At 45.6% G+C, this 18333-nt stretch overlaps 2 protein-coding genes and 2 long non-coding RNA genes across 8 annotated transcripts in view; 1 reads left to right on the top strand and 3 right to left on the bottom strand.

The window, feature by feature from the left end:
- LOC114500307 (mammaglobin-A-like) overlaps positions 1–18333 on the bottom strand; it is a 259118-nt gene that overhangs the window by 95921 nt on the left and 144864 nt on the right. The window lies entirely within an intron of this gene.
- LOC114500658 (secretoglobin family 1D member 2-like) overlaps positions 1–18333 on the bottom strand; it is a 140053-nt gene that overhangs the window by 1142 nt on the left and 120578 nt on the right. The window lies entirely within an intron of this gene.
- On the top strand, positions 977–12793 carry LOC118501378. The gene is made up of 3 exons (XR_004904021.1): positions 977–1304; positions 2695–2697; positions 12780–12793. It is a non-coding gene; the product is annotated as an uncharacterized LOC118501378 (long non-coding RNA).
- On the bottom strand, positions 1268–2143 carry LOC118501377. Its single transcript, XR_004904020.1, has 2 exons — positions 1978–2143; positions 1268–1485 (listed from the first exon to the last, which is right to left on the bottom strand). It is a non-coding gene; the product is annotated as an uncharacterized LOC118501377 (long non-coding RNA).

Here is an 18333-nt window from a genome sequence, read left to right as displayed (position 1 = left end):
TAGTCTAGCTCAGCAGGTGTCATGTCATCATCCACCCTATGGCCCCAAGTTTCTTTGAGTTGAGAAGAGTTGCAGGTCCCTCCCCACCCTGTGCCTATAGTGCAGAACTTTGACATCCTTTCTGGCTGTGCAGCTGAGCAGAAGTCCCTACAGAGGAAGGAGAAACAACTTACCACAATATTGAAAATCTTCTGTCTATCCTGTCTGGGCATAAGGTCGCTACATTGTTTCACTTTTACCGCGGTCTCAACAGCTTCTCTAGGTGGAAGAAATTTCAGAAGATAGCTATTGTAGAGGCTTACAGGATCCAAAAGGAAGCTTCTAAGTTCATACATAAGAGCTGGACAGGCTGTTGCATTTGCTGGAGTAGAAGAAGAAGAAATACAATTGATGTGAGGAAGTCACTTTTCCCTGATGGCCCCTGACCTTACAACTACACAGGAACACCAAGGGGGTTTATGGTCTCATTCCATGTTTGAGCCAATGACAATGAAAAATACTAAAAAGCCATGACTTGCTCAAATCACATAGCAGCAGCACAGCTCGTCCTAGAAGACAGGTTCACTGAGATTCAGCTCAGCTCTTCTGTGTCAAATACATGCACACCTTTTGAAGACAATCCTTCTTTGCTGAAATTCACTTTCCCTGGATTTCAGAATTTAGGGTTTGATCTGTTGTTAGGATGACATGTTCTTTGGTCTTGGACATTGGGGAAGAGGAGCTGTTAGTGATCAGTCTTTCCTGCAGAATGGGAAGGGCCGATCTCACAGAGGTCAGAACAGGGACTAAGACTGGAGAGGAGCAGGAACAATGAATGAATGTTGGAAAATACTCTTCTAAGAGCAAGTCAAACAGTAAAATTATGTCATTGGGTGAAAAGAGTTAAATAGCTTAGAAAGGAATCTGAGGCTTACATATGAACCATGACTAGCTCTTCTGATCTGCACTGGATACAGAATTCCTTTGAGGTGGCAACCAGGGCCTGCGTTTGGATGCAAAGGGATTGTGCTGAGACCTGAACTAAACATTCTTCCTGGTCTGGATTCCCCATTCCCACCCTCTGCTCTATCCCCAGGTGTTTATAGCCACCTGCAGCAGGGAATGTGCCCTACCAGGCTCCCATGTACCTGATCAGACAACAACTATGCTGAGATGGGGACAGATCACCAGCAACACAGGAAAGAGGAGGAGTTCAGAAAGTCAGATGAAAGAGAGTCTAAAGCAATTTGATCAGAGTCAAGGGCATGACGACACAGCAAAGTATTGGTGGATGAGTGGCTAGAAGTTGCCTAGAAACACAGCCAGTGCAGCCCTGAGATTGTACTGGTTCTTCCAACCCTGGGTGGACTTCGAAAAACAGAGCAGGGCATGTGCGTGTGTTGAGTGCTGCTGATCCTGACTAATTCCTGAGAGAGTCAGACCACGCTGGCTCTTATTGAACTGAAAACTCTCCTAAAACCCTCCCAGCTGGAGCATTCTATGAGTCTGAAAGACAGAGTTCAAAAGCCATGGTTCAACTGGCACCAAAGACTCTGGGAAGTAGAACAGCTCATAAGACCCAGAGCTGGCTCCTGACACCCTTTGTCTCACTCCACGATCACAGCTGTTCTCCTTCGAGGCTGTAAAAATGGAGGATGAGAGGGCTCATGGAAGGTTGAGCATTTTGTTCAAGTAACAGCTCTGCTGAGTAACAGAACTGTGATTCACAACCAAATGCTATCACATCCTGCTGCTTCTGATAATGGACTCTAGACAGGGAGTGAGGCTTCAGATGAGAAGCTCTTCAAAGTGGGCTGAAAGGGTTTTCTGGAAAGTTCCAGGGTGTTGGGACTTGATACAAGGGCCTTTGGCATTCAGTGGGCTAGTCCACAAGTAGTGGGTCTGGTTCTGATCTGTTCACCTCTCCTCCCCAAATGAGTTACCCACTTCAGAGAAGGTTACTTACCTGGTGGTAGTCTGATTAGGAGTGAGACTCACCCTCATAGCTGCAAAGGGCCAGAGTGATCAGCAGGACACACAGGGACAGTCTCATGGTTGATGTTGCTTTGAGTTCAGCTTTAGCAAACAATGAGAAGTTAGCAGCTGGACTCAGCAGCCTGGGGAGCCCAGGGCTATTTGTACTTAGTGAGCCTCACAGGTCCTGCCCACAAAGACATGACAGGTCACAAGGTCTGGCCTCCAGCCCTCCCTTCCTCAGTAAGGCGTGTTTCCAACCGTCATGGTCACAGCACTGGTGACTTGGTGAACAATAAGCATTGCTGGCACCACATGCATCTCCTTTGTGGCTAAAATCGAGGAGGGAGTTTACAAAACTGCAATCAGTTGATTAGCAGCCCCCCCCCCCAGGATTCAGCTCCTTAACTGGAGTTTATGTGAGCTTTGTTTGATGTGAGCCCCCTTAATTTTTAGCTCCTTAATTGAGGGCAGTGACCAGTTTGCTCACCTGGCTCAGCCTAGGCCCTGGCATAGAGAAGAGGATGGGCACATACTCCTGGAATGTTTGCTTCCAGTCCATCTTAGTGTGAAAGGATACCTGATGGGTCAGGGTGACTCTGGGCAATCAAGAGAGAAAGGTTAGCGGTGTGGGGATATTTTTGAAGATATCCAGGGTTTTGGGGTGTCAGCAGAACACTGTGCAAAGAGGAAGCCTTCTCGCCATCTCCCACCCTCTGACTCTCATCTAACCATTGAAAGATGGTGTAGCAAAGATTCCATCAAATCAAGCAGGACACTTTCCTAACTGACATTTCTTTTGTCAGTTAGGAGGGTGGCACCTTTTGGTTCCTCAGGGTCCCAGGGCAGTAACGCCCACAGGGCCTATCCTACCCCTTCCCTAGCCATGCGCAGATACCCCATGGAAGCCCTTGGACATGGACTGTTCTGAGGAAAGACATTGAAAACAGTCTGGGTCCAGAGGAGCATGCCTGAGAGCCTCTCGGAAGAGATAGGGTTTCACATGAAGTGGTGTTAGGAGGAGGGATCCTGTGGGAACAGCACAAGGGAAGACCAGACACCATGAACCAGATGGCTGGTAGGGAACACAAGAACCCATGCATGTTGCCCTGAAACACCAGTGCACAGTGGGACAGGGACAGCTTTGTCAGTGGAGACAGACCATGCCAGGTTAAGCAAAGGGCCCCTGTGCCCCGGTGAACACCTAAGGCTCCGCCCCCCACTGTAACTAGAGTGACCAGACTGGGAAAAAAAAAAAGGAAAAACGGGAGAGACATGTTTCCAACAGAAGAACAGATCAGTCCCCCAGGACTCATCCTTTGAGTGACTAAGAAATAGCCAATCTATCAGATGCACAGTTCAAAACACTGGTGATCAGAAAGCTCACGGAATTGGTTGATTTTGGGCGCAATTGAGATGAAAGGATGCAGGTTACCATAAAAGAGATGCAGGAGGATATACGGAGGAGAGCCAATAGTGAAGGGAAGGAAACTGGGTCTCAAAACAATACAGTGGACCAGAAGGAAGATAGAATCAACCAAGCAGGAAAGCATGATGAAATAAGAATTCAAAAAAATGAGGAGAAGCTTAAGAGCATCCAGGACATCTTTAAACGTTCCAACATCTGAATTATAGGGGTACCAGAAGGGGAAGGGGAAAAACTCCACTGCTTTTGATAGTCACTGAGATTCAGTGTTCTCAACAGTATCACAGATAACAGAGTCCTCTGTGATAAACACTGTAGACAACTTGACTTGGAGCCTGCTGTTCCTGGACACCTGTCTGGACCAGATACATCCTGACCTCAAAGGTTAGTCTGGGATCCAGGTTTCTCCCACTGACTGGCTACAGCATCTCACAGGCCCTTAGGGATTACAGGATCCCTGATGCAATGGCAGACATTGGGAGAGGTCAAAGCCAAGGAGACATTGAAGGATCAGTCAGTGGTCTCCAGTAGTTAAGGAGAGGGAGGGAAAATAGGCAGAGCACAGGGACTGGAGGGCAGGAAAGCTCTCTGCACTGTAAGGGTGGGTACATATTGTTATACGTTTCACCAAACACATGGAATATGCAACACAAGTGTGAACCCTAATGGTAACTATGGGCTGTATGTGATACTGATGTGTCAATAGAGGTTTGTCAATTGTGACACATGTGCCAGTCTGGTGAGGCTGTAGATGGGGGGTGGGGAGGTTGTGCGTGTTTGTGAGCGGGATGCATATGGGAAGTCTGCACTTGCTGTTGATTTGCTCTGTGAATCTAAAGAGCTCTAAAAAATTGTCTATTAAAAAAGGAAAGTGGGAAACTGTAAGAGATAATTGTCTTCAGACAAAGAGAAAAAATCGATATAAAATGATCTGAGTCCTAGCCAGTGTGGCTCAGAGCATTGGAGCAACATCCCATAAACCCAAAGGTTGCAGATTCAATTCCTGGTCAGGGCACATGACTAGGTTGGGGGATCAACCTGGGGTTGGGGTGCATAGCAGAGGCAACCAATAGATGTTCTCTCACATTGAAGTTTACTCCCTTTCCTTTTCCGTGCCATCCCTCCCTCTAAAATCAATAAGCACATCATTGAGTGAGGATTTTTCAAAAGTGAATTGATGAGGACTCATGGGCATGGGCAACAGAGTGGTGATTGCTGGGAGGAGATGGTTATAAGAGGACTAAATGGTAATGGGAAAAATACAATAAAGGTTAAATTAAAAATGAACTGATGAATTAAACATTTAAGATAATCTCTTGAAGAAAACTATTGGATCTGATAAGAATTCCTCACATGAGCTGAACCCATGCTCAGCAGAGAACAAGTGACTCCTCTCCTGTAACTCAGCCTTTCCCATCACATGAGGTCAAGGAAAAAGTGGGACTGTGGCAACAGGAAGAGGACCAGCAGCATAATACTGAAATGGACCTGCAGAAAAGTGCAGTGTGCTCAGGAAAAATCCTGAAACTTCACTTACAGAGCAACACACCTTGTTCTTCAAGGAAACATTTACAATTTTAAGGTGTCTACCATTCTCAAATAATTCTACAGATTCAATGCTGCCCACACCAGAGCCCTTGCAGGACAGGTGTGCTCTGTTTTGAATTCCAAAGTGTGGTCAGTATGACTGAAAATGAGAACATTTGCCTTTCTTAGTTAACTGAGAGAATTCTGACTTTGGGCCCAGACTAGTGGATTCAAGGTCAGCTCCATAACTTTCTACCCATGGGTCTTCAGTTGGTGCTGACCCTCCTAGCCCCACTTTCCTCATCTGTAAAGTAAGGGTGATATCTTAGTGCTGACGTCAGAGGACTTGTGTTGGGATGCGTGGATCCACAGAGGAAACGTGCTGCACACAGTGTCTGGGGTCAATGTCAGCTCTCACACTTACATCAGGGAGGAACAAGTGTAAACACTAAGTCACAGAGAACAAATCACCTCATTCCCAAATCAAACAGCAGATTGTGTCTAACTGACTCTGCCAACAGGAGTGTTTGTTTCCCCTAAGTGCTGACAGAGTGTGCTTCTGAACTTGGCTCGGGCCCCACTGAGATTTCTATCAGTAAGATGAGATAATTACGTTTCATTCACTTCATTTACTGTTTCATGATCACCTCTGAGTCACTGTTACTGTGATGTTAAAACCCTGATAGGGGATATTGGAAGTAAGGGTAGAGGAGGGTGGTGGGTGGGGATGGGTGTTACTTACCCTGGGCATGCAGAGTCTTCGGACTCTGTCCTCAGCAGGATGTGCAGGCAGGCATGACACTCGGGTCTCAGGATGACATCCCAGGGACAGCCTAGGGTTTTGGTGTTCAAACTGGTAAACACACACTTGGGTAATGAAAACTTCAAAGGGAGAGGGACATTGCTGTGTCCCTCCAGCATCCCCCACTTAGATCATGTCCATGAGCTGTACATATAGGTTTTTGACTTCTCCACTTTTTATACTATTCTTAGCATTCCCCTGTGTATTTTGTACCTACCGTTTATGCTTCTTATTCCCTCTTCCATTCCCCATTCTTTCTCCTCCTTCTCCCTGCTGATTATCCTCCATGTGATCTCCATTTCTGTGATTTTGTTCCTGTTCTAGTTGTTTGCTTAGGTTGTCTTTGTTTGGTTTTTAGGTTCAGTTGTTGACAGTTGTGAGTTTGTTGTCATTTTACTGTTGGATAGTTTCGATCATTTTCTTTTCCTTAGATAAGTCCCTTTAACATTTCATGTAATAAGAGATTGCTGATGATGAACTCCTTTAATTCAACTTAACTGCAAAGCACTTTATCAGCCTTTCCCTCGTAAATGATTGCTTTGCCTGATAGAGTAATCTAGGTTGCAGGTCCTTGCTTTTCATGACTTTGAATACTTTTTCGAGCCCCTGTTCAAAGATTTCTTTGAGATATCAGTTGACAGTCTTATGGGAACTCTTTTGTAGGTAACTCTCTTTTTTACCCTTATTGCTTTTAAGATTCTTTCCTTATCTTTAATCTTGGGCAATATGTCTTGATGTTGTCCTTTTTGGATCCAGGTTGTTGGATCCAAAGCTTCCTGGACTCTCTGAGCCTCCTGAACTTGTATGTCTATTTCCTTCACCAGCTTGTGGGAGTTTTCTGTCTTTATTTTTCAAGTAAGTTTTCTATCTTTTGTTTCTCCTCTTCTGCTTCTGGGATCCCTGTAATTTGGATGTTGCACATTTGGAGATGCCCCAGAGTCTTCTTATACTGTCCTCATTTTTGTTGAATTCTTGTTTCTTCATTCTGTTCCAGCTAAATATCTCTTTCTTCTTTTCATTCCAAATCATTGATTTGAATCCTGATTTCTTTCCCTTCACTGTTGGTTCCCTGTATAATTTTCTTTATTTCACCTTCTACAGCCTTTACTTCTTCCTTTATTTTTGGGGCTGCACTCTATCATTTCAGTGAGCATCTTGATTATTAGTGTTTTGAAATCTGCATCTGACAGATGCTATGTCCTGGTCATCTAGTCCTATTTCTAGAGTTTTGATCAGTTCTTTAGTTTGTCCCATATTTCTTTTTTAAAGTATATTTTATTGACTATGTTATCACAGTTTTCCCAATTTTTCCCCTTTATGACTCATGTGCCCTGTACCACCCAATCCTCCAGCATACTCCTCCTTAATTCATGTCCATGAGCTGTACATGTAAATGCTTTGACTTCTCTGATTCCTATACCATTCTTAACCTCTCCCAGTCTATTTTATGCCTACCAGTTATGATTCTTATTCCCTGTATCTCCCCCACCCATTCCCACTGAAATCCCTCCATGTCATGTCCATCTCTCTCATTCTGTTCCTCTTCTACTTGTTTATAGTTTTTGATTTTTTAGGTTCAGTTGTTAATAGCTGTGGGAGTGTTCTCATTTTACTCTTCATGGTTTTGATCTTCTTTGCCCCATATTTATTTCTCTAGGCACACCTGTTAATAATGTAAGGGGCAGAGCCTTAGGTATTCTCCTGAGCAGGGCAACCCACATGTCTGTGTTGTGGAGCTGTATGTGGGGGAGGGGACAGAGAGGGAACTATGGTGCTTTCTCAGCTCTATACACACTTTCAAGAGACTGGCAGTTTCTCCTACTGCCACTCCCCCACACGTTTTTACATCAGTGGTTCAGAGGATTTATTTTGCCCACTCTGGAACCCTGTGTTGTGTGGTCTGTTTCTCTCCCCTGTTGTTTCTCTTGCTTTATCCACAGGCAAATATGGGATTGCCTGGTCTGCCAGTGGTTACCTTGCCACGTGTATTCTCTGCCTTGGCTGCCTGTCTCTGCTGCTCCCACCAGTCTAGTTGATTGTTGCGTCTTTAACTCCTTGGTTGTGAGGCTTCCATTCAGTTTAATTTTCTGGTATTTCTGGTCGATTTTTGTTTTTAAACTGCTTGTTTCCTTTTTCTGGTTGCGTGAGGAGGGGACACATATCTACCTATGACTCCATCTTGGCCAGAACACCTATTTTTCTTTAAATCAATAGATTAAGAAGAGGCTGAAAGTACCTAAGACTCAATAGGTCATAATAAGGAACATCCTCCCACTTCTCCATAGCACTTCCAGTTTGGTGACAGTATTAGGGCCAGACAAATGGACCATGTCCCTGGATGTACACCTCACATTGTAACATTTTGTTTATTACACCCCTTATACACACACTTGTTTATTAGGGACTTGTGGTCCCTGCTCAGTCTTGGTGCTTTGACCACACATACAGAAATTGGACTTTGCTCACTGATTGATGTGGCCCACTTGGAGAGGTGTCCACATATCTGCACTTGGAATGGACATGTGGAAGGAGCCACAAAAGGCCTGTGATGGGGAATGAGAGTGTGAAGTATGACAGTAGTTACTGATATAGCCATGCTCTCATTGAAATGGTTACTGGCATGGAAGTGAGGAGAGGCCTCAGGATCCTGAGCAATGGCAGCTGCAAGGATCCCCAGAGCAAGAGTGGAGAAGCAGAGGTCAGCCCCCAACCGGGTGGAGGACAAAACACCCCCAGCTCCTCAGACTAGGCTTCTGGATCACGTTGTCCCCACCTGCTCACGGACATGCCCTAGCTGCCCCAGCACAGTTACGGGGAAGTTGATGTGTTCAGGTATTTCCTGGGCATCCTTCTCATCTCATGATATAGTTGGGGAGGTCAGTCAGACAGCATTTGCCTGCATCACTGGGAGAAGTCTCCAGGAACCATGTGGATTGTGCCAACACACCACCAACTGCCGGAGGACAAGGTTGATCAGAGTATTGGAAGTAATGTTGGAGATGGGGGCATGGAAGCACCGATGCCAGAATGCCCTTGCCAAGTGGTGGTGTCTGTGGACCCCAGATTCAGGGGTTGACATCTGAGAAACTATCCATCGCCAAATATGTCCTGGTGAAAACGCACTAGGCTGGGAGGGAGCAAAGCAGTTGAAAACTGCTGAAATTAACCAGGGAATGAAAGTTTTGTGAAAGGATTAAGGTAATGTGAGTGGGATTTAAGGTGTGAAAGCATCTTTAAGTCAAAGATGATAGGACCACTGCTGATAGGACCCTCCGCTTATGCGGCAGCATAAGCTGCCAAATGCACCCCCCTGACTGACATCCCCTGGGAAGCTCACTAGTGACCTGTTGGAGGCAGGCTCAGTGGGGGCACACACCAGGTGTTAAGAGGGGGAAACAGACGAGCCACAACTTGGCATACAGGGGCCATCACAGACGCCTGGCTGTCCCAGGAGGAAGCCCAACATAGTCAGAACCTGAGAGTGGAATGTGGACATTCAGGCAAGGCTCAGTGCCTTGTCAAGAAGAGGAGATGACATTCGTTCACTGTTTAGGTGAAAGTTCATTCATAGGGGTTCACGTGTGGGGTGAATATTTCCTCTTAGGGGTGTGAATTGAGGGTGAGGATCTTTATCAGCACTGAGTGGAGGTTTCATGCACATAGATGGTGAGGGTCTTTGTCAGCACTGTGTAGAGACCTAAGGTCTAGGACAGAGAATTCCCAGAGTGGAGCCCGGCCATGGTAAGAAAGCACAGTGTCAACTCAAGGCCTGCCATGAATCCTGGAACCTGAGCAGGCCACAGTCACGAGGACCTGAGAGCCTGAAAGTGTCCAGGTGGACCTGGGGGCAGGGATGAGGAAGGAAAGTCACATGCCATGTTTCCTCTTCTTTGCAATAACATAGCAAACAATGTGCTGTGTTTTAGTTTTCTGTACCTCAGTCCAAAAACGAGGGAATGTGAAGTTCTGAGTTCCTGAGTGTCAGAAAATGAGCCAACAGCCCCAGCCCCCCACCTGTGGTTGACAACACATGGCAGGTGTGTTGTGCTCCTTGTGATTTGCCTGAGGATTGAAAGAAAATACCTGTCGTCTTGAACTGAGGGGGCTAATAATTTAAAATTTTTACTTACAGTGAATACACATACAAATGTTACTCTTTCATCACTTTCAATGCACAGCTAATCATGTGAAGAACACGCAGTCAGCAGCACACCCGACCTCCAGGACCTTCTCCTCTCACTGATGTGCAGCTGCAGACTCTCCGCACCTGCAAATTTCCTTACTACCCACCCTGGAAACCACTCTTCAACCTCTGTGTCTAAGAGATCGGCTACTCTACAGAGTGTGATATTTGTCTTTTTGTGACTGGCTCATTTTTTCCCCCATAGTTCCTCAACATTCGTCCATGCCATCCCGTGTCAAAAATTTCTTAGTGACGTGCACTTTCCTCTTTGTGCTGTGGCAGTATGGTGTATTAGGGCAGGGAACGAGAACTAGAAAACACTACACAACATGTGTCATATGTGGAAAGACTGCTGCATGTGAAACCACTGATTTCTGTTTTCCCCTCTCCCACCACCCAGGGCAGATTCACAGCCATGGATTCCATGTGTCACTCTGGGGCCTTAATTCACAGTCAAGGAATTCAAGCACTGGTGCCAGGAAACCTAGGTTCCTTGACAGTGCACTGAAGGTTGTGTTAATAAGATGGAAGGAATCTTCCTGACAAGCATGACCATCACATGCTTCAAAAGAGTTGTCACAAACTGAGAACCTGCATGTCCTGTCCTGCAGTTCAAATGCAGTAAAAGAGACACTGAAATTACCTGCAGCTCTTGAACCTTCTCCAGAGTTTCTTTGCTCTGTTGGAGAAAGCATTCCTTCATGAAAGTGAAGACCTTTTCAGTTTCTTCACCTGTAAGAACTCTTGCATGTTATTGTATTCAGTCATGTCCACATTAGGATCAATGGTTATATAGACCACATCATCCAAAAGATCTCAGCCAATCCCTTGGAAGAAAGCAGGCAAATGCAGGCTCAGTGACAGAGGTGTGAGCTCAGTGTGGGGCCTGACTGTGATACTGTCATCTTACCTCCCCACAGGGATATATGCTCAGAGAGAAGGTGGGAAGGGTCTGAGTCCTCAGTTTTAGGAGACTCAACTCAGGACCTGGGATTTTCTTTTAACCCTAAAACATCTGCTTCCTTGTCCTTGCCCCACCCACCCCCACCCCCATACACACAGTGCTGACACTAGAGAAATGGGCTGCTCTGCTCGGGGAGATGAGGAGCAGCAGCACTTGCACAGGGGCCCTGATGACAGCCCTCCTCCAACAACAACATTGTGCCCATGCTCACCAGCATAGCAATACAGGGGAAGGGCAGTTAGCATGAGAACTGTTACCAGCTTCATAGTTCAGGCAGCTCCTCTGGGCTGGTCACTCTGAAGTGGTGGGGAAGAAGGAGCTCCTGTCCGACATGGCTGTCCAGAATGCAGCCTTTTATTCTCCTGGTGGGTGCCCTAATGCCTCCCACAGATGACAGGATGAGTCACATGGTAAACCTGGCCCTGGGTCAGGAAGGGACTGGGAGAATCTCCCAGCCCCAGCCCATATGGGCTCTGTTCATACAACCCAAGGGGACAGAGCTTTGAAAACCCTCCAACATCTCAGAACTCCAAGTAATGGTGAGGATGTTAGATAGAGTTAACATCAAAGTGCCTGCAAAATAATAAGGCAAATGACAGCCTTGTGAGCCTCTCTTGTCATCCCTGTTGCTTTATTGTTGTCGTCCTCATTATCTCTTCCCCCTTCCTGAATTCTTTCTCCCCTTCTCCCTCCTACTCCTTCTATACGTTCAACTCTCCCTCCTTCTCTACCACTCTCGCTCCTTCCTCTTCTTCTTCTCCCCGTTACTCCTCTTGTTTCTCTTTTACCTGTTCAGGGTACAACAACACATTTCACATTCAGTCTGTGTTCTTCCTGATTCTGCAAACACCTGGGCTAGGTGCTGTTATTCCACATGCTGCCTCAGGAGGACAGACTTTCCTTACCCATAGACTGAAACCCAGGTGCTTTTGCTTGGGAAATAGAAATAATTTCTCATCTTCTTTGAAGGTTGTTTTCAAAAAGACTTTCTCACTTAGGGCAACTTCATAAAATTAGTCATAAATTCATAATTAAGAATAGTGTTTTTTAGTTCATTAGGGATTTTGTTCCCCTGATTCAATGGATGATTAGAGATGTATGATTACAGATGCTGGGAGGGGGGAGTGATGTATGGTGAGAAGTTTATAACCTGGGCTCATGTGGATGTAGACTTGAACCTCTGATGCAACCCCTAATCACGACATGTTCTTGGGCAGGTTACAGTGCTGGTTGTCACAAGGTTCCTTTTCCTCATTTCTGAAGTGGGCACACATGCCTCACTATGTAAGGATGGCTGACATTTATGTCAAGAGCCTATCACAGGGATGAAACCAGAGCACTTAGGACTAAATTGGAGGTTTCATTCTTCCATTTGCCTGTGCACCCTTCCACCTATCCATCCACCATCCATCCATCTACCCTTTCATGTATCTATCCATGCTCTTAACAACCATGAATCTCCTAGGATGGTCCCTGTGCTACATGTCACAGATTCCATTGTAGGAACAAGTCAAGCAGGACGTTGCACTTGTGCAGCTTACCTCTAACCCGAAGTAACTGCAATTGAATAGAGGAGAAAGGGAAACTGATTGCATCAGGAACAACAAACAACTGCAAGGGCAGCATCCTATAGGAGGTCCAGGCAGGCTGTTGGACTGGGACTTTTCAGCTCACCTGAGTGAACACTGTAACCCAGGGGCCCTTTTGGGATGAGTTTTCTAGGCAGAGGGAATAGCAAGTACATAGGCCTTGAGAGCAGGTGGCACTTAGCCAGTTGAGGAAAGCAAGCAAGGTGTCCCTCTTGAATTCAGGGAGGGACAGACAGCCTCCCAGAACAGAAACACTGCATCAGCCTAAGCAAGGACAGTATGGCGGAACAAGAGAAACAAAGTTGGAGGAGAGTAAAGAGAAAGAAATGGGTGAGAGAGCCTGAGAGATACATCAATGGTCAATCACCTATGGATGTATTGTTCTCTGTTGGAATTGTTGGAGACTCATGTCTTTACATCATTCAGCTGATCTGAAGTTGTCAAGAACCATATTGATTTAGGAAGAAGCTGGAAATGAAAGAAAGTTATGTTCTTATGTATGTACTTCCTGTTCACCATCATTGGCAATCTTCATTCCAGAGGCAAGGGAAAGACTTTCATAAGTAAATGGAGCCTGACTCATTGAACAGGCCAGGGTGGGGGCTCTGTCTAGATCCTAGTGGTTTGGACCTGCTCTGCTGTCTGTTGCAACACTGGACCCAGCCCAGGTTTAGCCTCGGCAAGAGCAATCTCACATCAAATACAATGAAGTGTGTGTATTTTCATCTCCATGTTTCTGCATAGCCCACGGTGACCATCCCTGGTATGTCAAAAGACTATAACTCCACTCACAAAACACACATTTAAAAGCTAGTATTCTAGGACTTCTGGCAAGATGGAGGCATAGGTGGACGCACCGTACCGCCACGCACAACCAAGATTAGAACAACAACTTAGAGGCAGAATAACACCCAGAACTGACAGAGAATGTATCCGAATGGAAGTTGGACAGTCAAGAAGTTGAAATAGACCCATTCATACAGACCGGTAGGAGGGGCAGAGATGAGGGCGGGTCACAGCGAGCAGAGTTCGAGGAGAGCTGGGCGCCTAAGGCATCCGGGAGTGCATAAGCCACCCGGGACGCGCAGCGGGTGGACCCTGAGTACGCAACTGGCAGACCCAGAGAGGCTGCGATTGTGGACCAGGGCAGAGTGCGCAGCCCAGGATCCCAGGGAAGGGACTGAGATCCCAGGAGAGTGGGGCTGCTGCCATTGTTCTCTCCCGCCCCCGTCCCCACCTACAACATCACAATCTAGTGACTGGGTTACCCAGCCCCGTTGAACACCTAAGGCTCCGCCCCTCACTGTATCAGGAGCGACCAGACCAAAAAAAAAAAAAAAAAAAAGAGAGAGAGAGAGACAGAGAGAGAGAGAGAGAGGGAGAGATGGCTCCAATAGAAGAACAAACCAGTGCCCCAGAACTCATCCTTTTAAGCGACCAAGAAATAGCTAATCTATCAGATGCACAGTTCAAAACAATGGTGATCAGGAAGCTTACAGAATTGGTTGATTTGGGGCACAAATTACATGAAAAAAATGCAGGTTACCATAAAAGAGATGAAGGAAGATGCACGGAGAACCAACAGTGATGGGAAGGAAACTGGGACTCAAAACAATAGAGTGGACCAGAAGGAAGAAAAAAAAACAAGCAAACAGGAAAGAATGAAGAAATAAGAATTAAAAAGAAAAAATGAGGAGAAGCTTAGGAATCTCCAGGACATCTTTAAATATTCCAGCATCTGAATTATAGGGGTACCATAAGGGGAAGAGGAAAAGCAACAGATTGAGCACATATTTGATCGAATAATAAAGGAGAACTTCCCCATTGTGGCAAAGGAAATAGACTTCCAGGAAATCCAGGAAGCTCAGAGAGCCCCAAAGAAGTTGGACCCAAGAAGAAACACACAAAGGCACATCATAATTACATTAACCAAGGTAAAAATGAAGGAGAGAATCCTAGAAGCAGCAAGAGATAAGGGGACAGTAACCTACAAAGGAGTTCCCATCAGACTGTTAGCTGATTTCTCAAAAGAGACCTTACAGGCAAGAAGGGGCTGGAAAGAAATATTCCAAGTCATGAAAGACAAGGACCTATATCCCAGATTACTCTATCCAGCAAAGCTTTCATTTAGAATGGAAGGGGAGATAAAGTGCTTCTCAGATAAGGCCAAGTTCAAGGAATTCATCATCACCAAGCCCTTATTTTATGAAATGTTAAAGGGACTTATCTAAGAAAAGAAGATAAAGAAAAGACATGTATAGTAAAAGGACAGCAAACTCACAATTGTTAACAACCACACCTAAAGCAAAACCAAAAGAAACTAAGCAAACAACTAGAACAGGAACAGAACCACAGAAATGGAGATCACATGGAGGGTTATCAACAGGGGAGTGGGAGGAGGAGAGAGGGGGAAAAGATACAGAGAATAAGTAGCATAGATTGTAGGTTGAAAATAGATAGGGGGAGGGTCAGAATAGTATGGGAAATGTAGAAGCTAAAGAACTTATAAGTATGACACACGGACATGACTAAAGAAGGGGATATGGGTGGGAGAGGGTGTACAGGGTGGAGGGGAGTGAGGGGGGAAAATGGGACAACTGTAATAGCATAATCAATAAAATATATTGAAAAAATAAAAGCTAGTATTCTTAAGCAGAAATAGAAGAATCTAAAAGGTGTGAATCCTGGTATTGGTGGCCTACTGTTTTCTCCTTTCAAAGGTACTTTGATTCAGGTTCCCAAATTAAATAGAGAAACTAGAGGAGTAGCCTTTGCTTTCCATGTTGGTATGACATTTACTGACAACCTGCTCTGACAAACTATGCTTTAGGGGAGAACTATTTAGTTTTTACCCTTGATAGCTTGGGTCATGGGAGACAGGTACATGTGCAGAAAGTGATAATTATACTGGGCCTGTGCTTCAGCTCATTGAAGACCTGAAATACACTCACTAATATTTTGTTCTCTGAGGTCTTGCCAGGCAGAATAAAAGTAGTAACATGCAGTGAAAGCTATTTTTCCTCACCAAACCCATGGAAGAGTTCTGAAGATGCGATGGTACCTGACTTTGGTTCATTGTAAGTAGTTCCCAGAAGTCAGCCCGACAGTCTTTGAGCACAAGATACCTCATGCTTTTCTTTTTCAGTGATTGGGAAAAGCTGGTTCTGCCCATCACTTCCAGGGCTGACATTAGCCTCCAGGATGGTCTTTGGATGGGAACCTCTCTAACCTTCTGATTCAGCCAACATCTAGAAGTTGGGTGGGGAAGCACTTTCCCAGGACAGAAACTTTAGGAATGGCCCTGGTCCTGGAGATGTCTGTATGGCAGTGAGATGTTTTCTGATCACAGTTTCTTGGCTACTCCTAGAGCAGGTGCCTTCCAGGCCTCAGGCCCATGCTGCTCTGGATCTGTCCCTGCTTGGTCTCCTTGACAATCAGAATAGTTCAGGAGTTGTCGTGAGGCCAGAGAGAGTTACAGCGGGTAAGTCCTCACATGGGGATTCAGCACAGGGCATGGACTGCCTTCACGCCATCTGCTAGAGATTAATTTGTAACATTGAGGGAGCTGTTTTGATACCCTGGAGTGGGCTGCTCAGACCACTAGAGACCTCTGAAAGTAACTGCTACTTTACATTTTCTACAAATCTAGAGATATTCTCGTTCCATTAAGGGGAAAGCCACCAGAGTTCAAAATAAGCCCTATATTTTGATCCACTCATACTTGATATTTGCCTGACGCTTTCTTGAAGAGTTTTATTGAGGCATCGTGTATACATTGCAATTGAACATGTTCTACCTCCTGGTGGCCTGTTAATCTTCTCAGAACATAGCTCCTACCTGTGCTACTTCCAGATTTAGTAGAGCACAGATGGCAAACCATTACAGAGCAATGACTTGATGTAAGGCCTTGTCAACACCACTTTTAATCTTCACAGCAATCCATTGAGCAGAGTGATGAAGAAATTATTGGCCAAACTGAGGGCAGTGCATAAGGGAGATGAGGTCACAGAAAGAATGGAACACCAAAACAGCAGCACAGACCAGGATTCTGCTGAGCAAAGGGAGATGTGTGGTGTCCATCCCACCAGGCAAGCATATAAATTCTCCCCAGTTGTACTAGGTGGGACAGAGAGGACAAGTAACCTGACCAAGGGCACACAGCTAGTGGGGGGCAGAACCACCTAAGGAGCCAGATGTTCTGACATTAGAGACAGCTCTCAACACTATTGACTACCTTATTCTGATCCCTATGGGCCTTCACGTTATCAGTCAGGTGGACTCTTGCGACCTTGACTTGTACAACTGCCCTTGTGGACTCCAGGTAGATCTCTGTGCAGGCCCCACAATTTTCTGCTGACACCACTGTTCCACCTGAAGTCTTCTCCTCCACTGTCCTTGCCTGAGTCCCTTAGGTTAAAACTCCTTATATATTCTTGATGCCACATCAGAGACAGCCTACTTTCTGTGTCATATCATGGCTTGAGTGTCTGGGAATCTGCTTTCCAAGACCTCAAGGCCCTCTGTGTGCACCTTTGTCCTAGTTAGTGGGACATGACATTATGGCTCTTCTTTCTCTGTGTAGCTCCTAGAGACCTGTGCTCCTCTACTCCTTGCATGACAAAGGTGAAACAGTAGACATGTAATTAGTTGTTCAATAACTGGTTTTGGGGACACATTTTGTGATCTTACAAAGAATTTTCTAAATGTATAGCATGTGCTATTTTGGGATGTTCTTACAAAAGGAAGCTCATTTAAAATAGAAACTTGAATAAAGGCAAGACTTCCACCCATCATGGGCACCAGCCTGGGCACCAGCCTGACATCCTGGTGCTAACACCACGTTCTTTGTGTTTCTGGAGAGAGTTGTGGACTCAGCCACCACAGGCAGGGCCAGGTGAAGAGAGGAAGAAGTTGGAGCCCTGACATGCAGGGACTGGGCCACCTCAGCCCTTCTGGTCTTCCAAAATAAACATTCTCTTGATCCAACCTAACCCAGACCCATCCAATGACTTGGGAGAAGGAGCTGGAGTTGGAAGCTGAGTCAGGATCAGGTGTCACCTGCAGCTATTCTCCTTGGCTCAATCACCAAAACCCTGAACTTTACACAACTTGATGTTTCTACAAAATGTGTGGTTAAATATTTAAACAGCATACACTCATGACATTCACTTGTCCATTAGATTTCTACACCAAATCTTCTGTGTTCAGTTACTTATTTCCACTCTGCTCATGCTCACATTTTCTTGCTAACCGTGGGCCTCTAGAGTGTGCACTTCTGGTCCTTAGGGGCATTAACCCAGAGAATATGGGAGATCTAACAATGCGTTTCCACACTGCTAGAACCACAATTCTTTACTGGAGTGGATCTTATCACTCCTTGTACCATCCTCATGGACATTTGTGCATGTCCAGAGATATTTTGATGTCCCCACAGGGTGGGTATTATGGTATTTGCATCAAAAGGGTGAGACCAGGTGTGTTGTTAAACACTGTGCCATGCCCAGGGATTCCACAGAAATGAGAGTCTCACCTCCAATGGCACTAAAGCCATGGCAGAGACTCCCAGTTTGCACTGTGTCACACCTGCCACAAACCACTGCCCACCTTGTGGCAGGGGGTGAGGAGTGTGAGGGGGCCTCAGTGGATACTCTTTGAACAGTGAGTGGAGCTCCAGTGCTGACTGATACCACAGCCCTGTCCATATCTCTGTGTTCAATACCATGAGTATGAGAAAATTAATTGCTATTGTTTTAAGCTCCCCAATTTGTGGTAGTTTGTTACAGCAGCTGTAGGAAACAAATACCTGAAACCATCTCTCACCCTGACCTTCCTTCATTTCACCTCAGCCTGTTTCATTGTCTTCCCAGCAATGACCTCTTGTCTCTGATG

This window comes from Phyllostomus discolor, chromosome 6, assembly GCF_004126475.2.
Source record: "Phyllostomus discolor isolate MPI-MPIP mPhyDis1 chromosome 6, mPhyDis1.pri.v3, whole genome shotgun sequence".
Taxonomy (NCBI): Eukaryota; Metazoa; Chordata; class Mammalia; order Chiroptera; family Phyllostomidae; genus Phyllostomus; species Phyllostomus discolor.
The sequence above is the reverse complement of the archived record's forward strand: the minus strand, read 5'-3'. Positions and strand labels throughout refer to the sequence as shown.